General features: G+C 46.3%; 1 long non-coding RNA gene across 1 annotated transcript; it reads left to right on the forward strand.

Annotated features, from left to right (window-relative positions):
* The first annotated feature begins 6,021 nt into the window (after positions 1–6,021).
* Positions 6,022–7,620, forward strand: LOC124686239. Its single transcript, XR_006997766.1, has 2 exons — positions 6,022–6,348; positions 7,322–7,620. It is a non-coding gene; the product is annotated as an uncharacterized LOC124686239 (long non-coding RNA).
* Positions 7,621–9,295: the final 1,675 nt, after the last annotated feature.

Below are 9,295 nucleotides of genomic sequence, written 5' to 3' on the forward strand. Positions count from 1 at the left end.
ATTCATATATAGGAAGTTATTTTATAAGATTTAAAATGATCCGGAAGGTTCTATGCAAGGTTCTAGAAGGTTCTAGAAAATTCCGGAAGAAACCACTAAGGAAGGCGGAGTCCCGGAGGGACTCCACCTCCCATGGCCGGCCAACCCTAAGGGGGAGGAGTCCCAAGTGGACTCCCTAAGGGGCCGGCCACCCCTCCCAAGGAAGGGTGGGAATCCCACCTCTAGTGGGAGTCCTAGCTTGGGTAGGTTTCATGTGATATGGAAGGTTTTGGTTTGGGGTCTTATTCGAAGACTTGTAGACCAACTCTTGGGTGTTCCACCTATATAATGAGGGCCAAGGGGAAGGGGCCGGCCACCCCAACACAACAAGGTGGCCGCACCACCTAGATGGTCGGCGCCCCCCTCTCCCCAAACCCTAGCCGCCCCACTCCTCCTTCTTCCCCGCACGCTTAGCGAAGCTCCGCCGGGATTCTCCACCGTGACCGACACCACGCCGTCGTGCTGTCGGATTCAAGAGGAGCTACTACTTCCGCTGCCCGCTGGAACGGGGAGGTGGACGTCGTCTTCATCAACAACCGAACGTGTGACCGAGTACGGAGGTGCTGCCCATTCGTGGCGCCGTGATCAAGATCTTCTACGCGCTTTTGCAAGCGGCAAGTGAACGTCTACCACAACAACAAGAGACTCATCTTGTAGGCTTTGGAATCTCTTCAAGGGTGAGACTCGATAATCCCCTCGTTGCTACCGTCTTCTAGATTGCATCTTGGCTTGGATTGCGTGTTCGCGGTAGGAAATTTTTTGTTTTCTATGCAACGTATCCCTACAATTCCAGGGCAACCCGTAGTACCTCCTGCACTCCTGCCTCTAGTATTCTTCAGCTTGGTCGGGCCATCCCAGATCCTAAGGTTAGCCATGTCCCTAGGGAAGGGCCCGCGAGCACAATAGGGAACCGGTCGACGTTCCTCTCAAAGTTGCGCTAAAAAATATAGTACATCGATAATTTGATTTTATTCACTGAGAAGACTATCAACATCTTGATATGTCTAGTTATAAAGAATGATATTTGATGTGATCCAATAATTTTTAACTAATTGGTTGATACATCCATTTGTATGACAACCTCGTTTACCTATTTTGACGTGTGTATTATAAGAAAAACTTGTCTATATAAACAAACTCGCAAATTTGAGAACTAAAATTGACGTCTAAATCGAAAAAGAGGCTGAGACCCCCGGCCTCTGCATCAAATAGATGCATACGGCAAACAACTTTGTAAGATCGAATATACAGAAGAAAAATTGTAGGATCCTGATCACCCTATAACCATGCATTTCCGCCGATCGCCCGAGGCTGTTAAACACAATATCAATTCTACAATTCCAAATCTATCAACATATAGCTGAAACAGCAATGCAAAATTTAGCTTTAGTCTTCTTGTCGATACCATTTAGCCAATTTTCAAACATATTTATGATATTGAATGGTGGTGGAATATCGTAAGTGGCATAAACAATTCTCTATACTAGTCTAGCAAAAGGACAGAAAATAAAAAGATAATTCACGGTCTCCTCTGAATGGCAAAAGCAACATTTCTTACTCCCATTCCAATTCTTTTAGCTAAATACCACGTGTGAGTATTTAGGAACCACATGAAAATCTTTAACTTTAGTGGGATTTTCAACTTCTAGGAATAGTTTTTAAGAAACATGTATAATCATTCATTAAATCAGCGTACAATGATTTGATAGTAAAACACCCCAGAGGAAGTTAATTTCCATATAAAAGAGTCTGGTTCATTATTTAAAGACACCCTGATCAAATGTCTACATAAGTGAATCCAAGAATCCACTTATTACCTGTCAGTTGGCTTGTAAACCTCATATTTATGGGGACAGATGACAAAACACTTGCAATATATAGTAACATGCTTATGTTGCGCAATATTGAATAATGCAGCGTACTGCGGAGCTAATGGTGAAAATCCTAGCCAAATATCTTCCCAGAAATAGATTGTTTTACCGTCACCAGAAATAGACCTTTGTGAAATAAAAGGACCTTAACGTTCATACGGTCACATCTCTTGTCCACCTACATAATTTTTTTTCCCTAGACCTCGACGCTCCCAAAGGCGGTTGTGATTAGACCTGAAATCTTGCATAGGGCAGGGCGGGGTGCGTTTGGTGATCTTTGTTCGGTGCTTTTTCATGCTGCCATTTGTGGCCGTGTACAGCTGTCGCGGCATTAACGAAGCCATTTCCAAATGCGTACAGACGAAGAGAGCAAACATTGGTGTATGCCAGAGTACAGAACGTCTGCTCGACGTTTGACGCCAATCCAGCCACTATATATATGATGCGATCGAGTGTGATAATCTGCACACTGGAGTCTCCCTACTCAGCCACATGTCACCCTGTATCCGTCTGGACATGACGAGACCAGGCCAATCGCACCTCGCCGGCACTGCCGCGTTCTTCGTGCTGCTGGCCACCATCCCCGGGATGGCGGCTGCCGAGGTGCCTTCCACGGAGGTCGATGCCCTTCTGGCATGGAAGGCCAGCCTCGTCGCCCCAGCCGCGCTGTCCGGCTGGTCCCGGAACGTGACGGTCTGCAGCTGGGTCGGCGTGCTCTGCGATGCCATTAGCGTCGTAGAACTAGCGCTCCCAGGACTTGGTCTATCCGGCGGGCTTGCGACTCTCGACATGCCGGCACTCCCGGCGCTCGCTTTGCTGGACCTCAACGGGAATAACCTTGTCGGTGATATCCCGGCTAGCATCTCGCGGCTGCGCTCCCTCCAAGTACTCGACCTCGGCAACAACAGGTTCAGCGGCTCCATCCCGCCAGAGCTCGGTGACCTCAGCAGACTCTTCCACGTCCAACTCTCCCACAACAACCTCGCCGGCGACATCCCGCACCAGCTATGCAGGCTCCTCTCCATCAAGGGACTGGACCTGTCGAACAATCGGCTCAGTGGGGAGCTCCCAGCCTGCTGGTGCAACCTCCAAGCTCTGCAGTTCATCGACCTGTCCCAAAACCAGCTCACTGGGAAGCTCCCGGATTGCTGGTGGAACCTACAGTCGCTGCAGTTCATGGACTTGTCCACCAATTCATTCTCAGGTGAAATCCCCGCTGCTAAGAGCATCTCTAGCAGAAGCTAAAAACGGCGGATGCAGGCCGAGAAAATCGACATTTGCAGGTCGAAAAACGCTCGGCGGAGCAGATACGGCATACAAAACTGGAAAAGCAAGAATTTTCGCGGGAACAAGCACGATCATACATTTCAGTTTGAATTTAAGCTAAAACATACTACGAATTTAGTTCAGATCCTTACAATTAAGCTAAAACATAGGCAAATTAAAACTAAACATGCTGCTTCACTCGAGGAAGACCCAGCCCGCGGCGGAGGGTGGCGTCGCGGTGGCGGTGGCGGTGATGTACTCGACGGCCTGGACCATCTGCTCGAGGATCTCGTCGCGGACGAAGTCCTCGGGCTCGAGCGTCGGCGCGTCCGCCAGCGCCGTGGACCGGCATCCCGCGTGTCAATCACATCCATGTAGCGGATGGATTCGCGACGGTAGTACGCCGGCGGCACCGGCAACCCGAGGTTGACGTAGCGGCGGGCGGCGCGCATGCGGGTGAGGTCGGAGCTCCGCCGCGCGGCCTCCGTCCGCTCCGCTCCGCCGGCACCGTTCGAGCCCTCCCCGCGCTCGAATCGGCTTCCGCCGCGGCCAGTGGCGGAGCCAGAAATTAAACTGAGAGGGACCAAACCAAGCTCTAATTTTTTTGAAGAAAAGAGCAAATGTATTCAAGAACAGTAAATGTATTCAATAAAAGAGGTCCAAACAGATTCAATTTGCATATTTCATCAAGTACAACAACAAAATAACTATAAAAAAACATCAAAATAGAGCTACATTTTGATAAGATAGTATCATACCATTAAGTTGCCTCCTCGTCGGCGTCCATCGAAGGCAGCCAGGGACGAGCCGAGCTGGGCCCACCGGCCTAGCAGAGGCCAGGCGATTGGAGTCGGAGATGGGGACGAGCTGAGGCACTGAGCAGGGGGAGGCGACTGGAGACGAAGGCGGCGGCGGGCCGCCGGAACAGCGACGACAGCACCGACCTCCTCGACCCGGTCAGGGACGCCGAGGCCCTGGCTGAAGCGGAGAAAGAAGCAGAGGGGGAGCGGGCGGCCCATGGGGCGGTCGACGCCAAGATGGAACAGCGCAGGGTGGCGGCCGCCGCAGCCGCAGAGGACTCCGACTCCGACATATCATGGTCTTCCGATGACCCTGATGCGCCTACCCCGGAGGAGAAGGCGGCGGAGCAGAGGGCTATAGTCGAGTCCTTCAAAACGCTCAAGGATGACGCCGCCAACGCGAGGCTGCGGCAGTGCCTGCTAGAGGACGCGGCAGCACACCGAGCCCTAGCGGCCGCACGGGAGGCGGCGGAGGAGCATACGAGGGAGCGACGCAACGATGGGGCCGGCCCGTCAGGCAGCAAGTAGTCTAGGCTTCTAGAACTACTTTGTATAGTTTGAATGTACTAGGTTTCTATGCTTTCTATATATGTTGCAAATCTTAAAAAAATGGGTCGTCCCGGTGGGAGCACACCCAGACGCAAACGAACTCGCGAACAAAATATATCCGCGGGGCGACGTAAACGGACGCTCGCGACCACTTTTAGGCGTCCGAAAAGCGTCGCCTCGTTGGAGATGCCCTTAATGTCGATTAATTTTCCCCAATTTCTGAGCCGGGTCGACCGACCCTCCTCGACCCGGTGGTGGCGCCGCCCATGGCCGCGGCCCAAAGGCCAGCCGCCGCCGCCGGGAGTCCTGCGGGTGGCCATGGCGTCGATGCGGCGCAGTGGATCTGGCGGGAGGAGTGCGGGCGGAGCTGGGGCTCGCCGGATTTCAGTGGAGGTGGCGGCGAAGGAGGGGAGGAGGCAGCTGCGAGGGGATGGGGGCCGCGCCGCCCTGCATCGACGCTCTGCAACAGTTCTAGAGGGCTGCAACAAACTGGCCACCCTGGATATCGGGAACAATAGGTTCTTTGGTGATATCCCAACATGGATTGGGAGTAGGGTTCCATCATTGACAATCCTTAGTCTCAGATCAAACAGCTTCACCGGAGAAGTTCCTCCAGAATTATCACTCCTTCGGAAACTTCAGCTGCTCGATGTGGCAAATAATATCTTGACCGGGTCAATTCCAGCAGCCTTAGGCAACTTGAGCTCCACGAGGAATCCAAAACGTATATGGCCCGGGAGGCCCGAGAGCCCTGAAAATAAAAGGGAAACTTTCCTTTTGTTTCCAAAGAAAAAGAAAATAGAGAGCCAAATACGAAAAAGGAAGCGGCATTTGGAGGAAAAGAAACAGAAACGGCAAAATTATAAACGGAAACGGAAAAGAAAACGAGGGAGCCATTTTCGATGGAAAGGGAAACGGCAGAGGAAATTCTGGAAAAATAAATACGGAAAGTTTCCGGAAATATAACCTAGAAAGACCCGTGCATTTAGTAGGCCTACATTTACACATGAAGCTGGGCTTGGCCAAGTACCAAATCCAGTAATTACTCTAACCCTAATAACTTTGTATAATTACGTGTGCTTGCAGCTGTTATATGTGTGTTACTTTATGTTGAATTGCTGCTTGTCAAAGTTAAGTGATATATCTTGTCTTATTGTTTTTCATTTACGTGTGCCTCATTGTGTTGTGGCAAATATCCGTTTTCGTAACGTATCCGCTACGCATCCGTTCTGTATTCATATCCGATGATTTCTGTTTTCATATTCGTTTTCCGGGTTTTCAATTCCATTTTCGATTTAGAGAAACGAAAACGATAAAGTATGTTTTCATCCGTTTCCGTTTCATTTTCAACCCTACCTTAAACCCAAGTTGGTTGGTACATTGTTTTTCTTTTTTGTGGATTACGTGTCGAGTTCGTGCGGGCTATTGGGCTAGGCTGAGGCAAAAGTGCTACCAAATCTTCTCACCTCGTGCCGCCGCCTCCAACTTCGGTTCCTCCGATCTGTCTATTCCGTGGCAGGCAGGCAGGTTCCGCCCATGGGTCTGGCTTGCGCTAGGTTGCACCACCCGTTCTCTAGGACGAGGATGGTAGGAGCACCGCTGAAGAAGAGGCGGGGATGAAGAAACAACAATCAGGAGAAGGAGGTCGAGCGAGGGAGGGTACGGTGCCCAGGTGGGAGGTTTTCTCAAACCACATCGGCGGCGGCTGAAGTTCCCTTGCGGTGAAGGCAGCGGGAAGGGACCTTCTCAAGCTGCAGGACGCTGCAGGACATGGGAGCTGACGCCTCCTTGCTAGCGATGTGGACAAAGAGAAGATCAGTTTGGTGAGCATTCTTTCTCCTTTCTACCAGGCCTGTACCACAATAGTCTGCAACTGCATAGGGCCCCAAATGTTCTCTCTTAAGTGTCCATTTAGTATTAATCAAGAGAATATACTTGAAGAATTTACAACAACAGGGCTTGCTCTTCTAGGAACCCCAAATAGGTAGTCAGGCACCTTTGTCCAAAGTCTTCTCCTCTGTATCCTCCGTGCAAGCGGTGAGTTTTTCAGAAATTAAGACCCCGCATACACGATTCAAACGACAATATACTCCAAGAATTAAAGTAGATGTGTGCTTACCAAAATACGATTCTAGATTTTGTAACTAGGAAGGCTAGAGAGATAGTAGCATTTCAAGTTAATTTAGAACTAGCAACCTTCAGATAAACGGACTTCTTTTCGTGAATATGTGCTTCCTCCGTTTACAAGACGTGATCATAATATTGTCTCCATAGTGTGCCCTTTTTTTTTATTAAAAAGGCAAATATGAACATCACTTGTTCAATAGTGAATTTTATATAGTAGCAGTTAAAACTACTGAATTTTCTGATCCTACGATGTCACCTATTTCAGACAAAAGTTTGTAAACGTTATGGGCTCACTTTCGATGAAATTTAATTGAAACTTTGGCAGTTTCAGTCATTTTGGTAGATGTTGAAATAATTGCCTTTCGGTCAAATTATCGGCAAGATTAAATAGTACAAAAGAATTCAATAAATAAGTTATATTTGGTTAAATTTCGATCTAATGAATTAAAAAAAATATGGTACTTTGTTCAAAATGGAAACCAAACTCGCTGAAATTCAGCGACTCCCGCTGTGGTCTGAATATTTCTGTAACCAGAATTCAAATGAAACCATTTTTCCCGGTTCAAAACAACAATATGTTTGCTGGAGTTGTAATGAATTTATTTTTCGTTATTAGACTTTCTGGATATTCTACTACAAGCGTAAGGCCAAATATGTTATTTTGCGCAGGGCCTCGAAATTCTCAGGTACGGCCCTGCCTTCAACCATCTTGTTTTGGTTATGTTGCCAGTTTATAGTTCGATTGAGGCCACTAAATCATGATGTGCCAAGAGGTGCTGACCTAATTCGAGATGTTCAGTTGTCGCAAAAGGATCTAACTGATGATGTCTATGCACTGCTCATTTTCCCAGTTCCTAGGCAGACCTAAAGATAGCAAGTTTTTTTGCAGCTTCTTGGTAGTGTTAGAGAATATTTTGTACAGATTAAGACTGCATAGTACCATGCTGAGAAATGATCTGGGTGGTAAACTGGTCACCTGACAGTTTTGTGGTTTTGTGTGTGTGTGTGTGTCGAACTAGAATTAGGATTGAAACTGATGTCTAATTGTTGTGGAACATATCACTACACAGGTGTCATTACTGAAGGTAGATAGGGCCTCAAAGCTGCAATTAGAAAAACACTTGAGTTAATTAACTAATCATGACTTCATTCCTATGCATGTGTATGTGTGTGCTCATGTTTCTTCAGTTTTACCGGTATAGAGGAAGAGGTATGTTCCCTGTTTACTGAGTGTATTAAGTTTGTTCATGCATGACTAAATATTATCATGAAATCCTAAGTACGATCTGATACATTAGATTAGTTTCTATTGCTTATTTTGCGGGATGTTCTAGGGGAAGCATATATCCCAAGAACCATTACAAAAAGGATAATTATTCAGTTTGTAGTAGACCATTCCATTGAGTGGATTACTGAAATAAATTGATGTTTTGAGTCCACGAAAGGGAATCTGTTACTGTGGAGTATTTCTCGACCCTAATTGTGCACCGAGCAATGATAATAATCAGTTTTCGGCATGTGTTGGATCTCATCGGTATGTTCTAATAAATGTGCATACTACCTTATGTAGAATGAACTTATTCGTTGCAAGATGTCAATCTAGTATATAGCACCAAATAAGAATTGGTGGTTCCTTTCATGTGAGCAGTGTATTTGTTAGGCCTTGGAAGAAGGTAGCTCATAGCTCTGTTCCGACGAAAATTTTAGAAATAAGACGGCTAGCATCATGTGATATATGTGTTGCCTTAGATGCTTGACATTTTCTTACAGTCTGGAAAGAAATTTTAAGTCTCCTGATGTGTGTTGGTATATCGTATATATCCAAATGAAACTATCGGCCATATATTGTCATCCTTCATAGGTTTTTATTATTTTTATAGGATCGACATTAGTTGCAAAATTAAGTTTGATAGTGTGGTTGATTGTTGATATCCTTTGCTAGACACATACTGAAGTATCAAACTGCGGCAGACCACTTCATGGAATGGTTACTTTTGTTCTTGTGTTGGCACCAGACATCATGCTTCCTGAACCTTTCCTTCCTCTTATAGTCTCATAATAGCTTCTTGTAGTTCTTCTGGAAAATAACGTGTTCATTGTTGTAGCATGGACCTCTCATTCTGTTGTAATACTGCAGCTTTCTGAACTATCAGTGCGGAATTACAGAATGGATCTACCAAAGTATAAGAGGACGAAAACCTGAAATATGCCTAGCATTTTTATCACGTTTACGACTTTGTTTTTTTGCACAAAAATATTGTGACATACCCATCAAGCCTGGATTTTTAGCTACACGTTTCTTAAATTAACAAATAAGGTTGTAACTGTTCACAGACTACATTTTAACATTGAACCTAAAGCTTGTATGAGATCACTAATACTTCTTTTTTTTAATCTTTCTCAGTGGATCCTATAACCTTTTGCTCGAACACAAGTGGTAGATTTTACTCTGGTACTCTTGAGTTTACGCATAATCTGTGATTAAGACATATCACAGTGAAAACTTCCTATTATATGACATTATTGCAATCCAAGTTAACAATTGCTAATTTATGTCTGTGGCGCATTTCTCATTCTATATATCATCAGATTTTCGTTTACAATAAAACTAAAACATGTCAGGCTGGGAAAAGAAGGCATTTA

The sequence above is a fragment of the Lolium rigidum genome, chromosome 2 (genome assembly GCF_022539505.1).
Source record: "Lolium rigidum isolate FL_2022 chromosome 2, APGP_CSIRO_Lrig_0.1, whole genome shotgun sequence".
NCBI lineage: Eukaryota > Viridiplantae > Streptophyta > Magnoliopsida > Poales > Poaceae > Lolium > Lolium rigidum.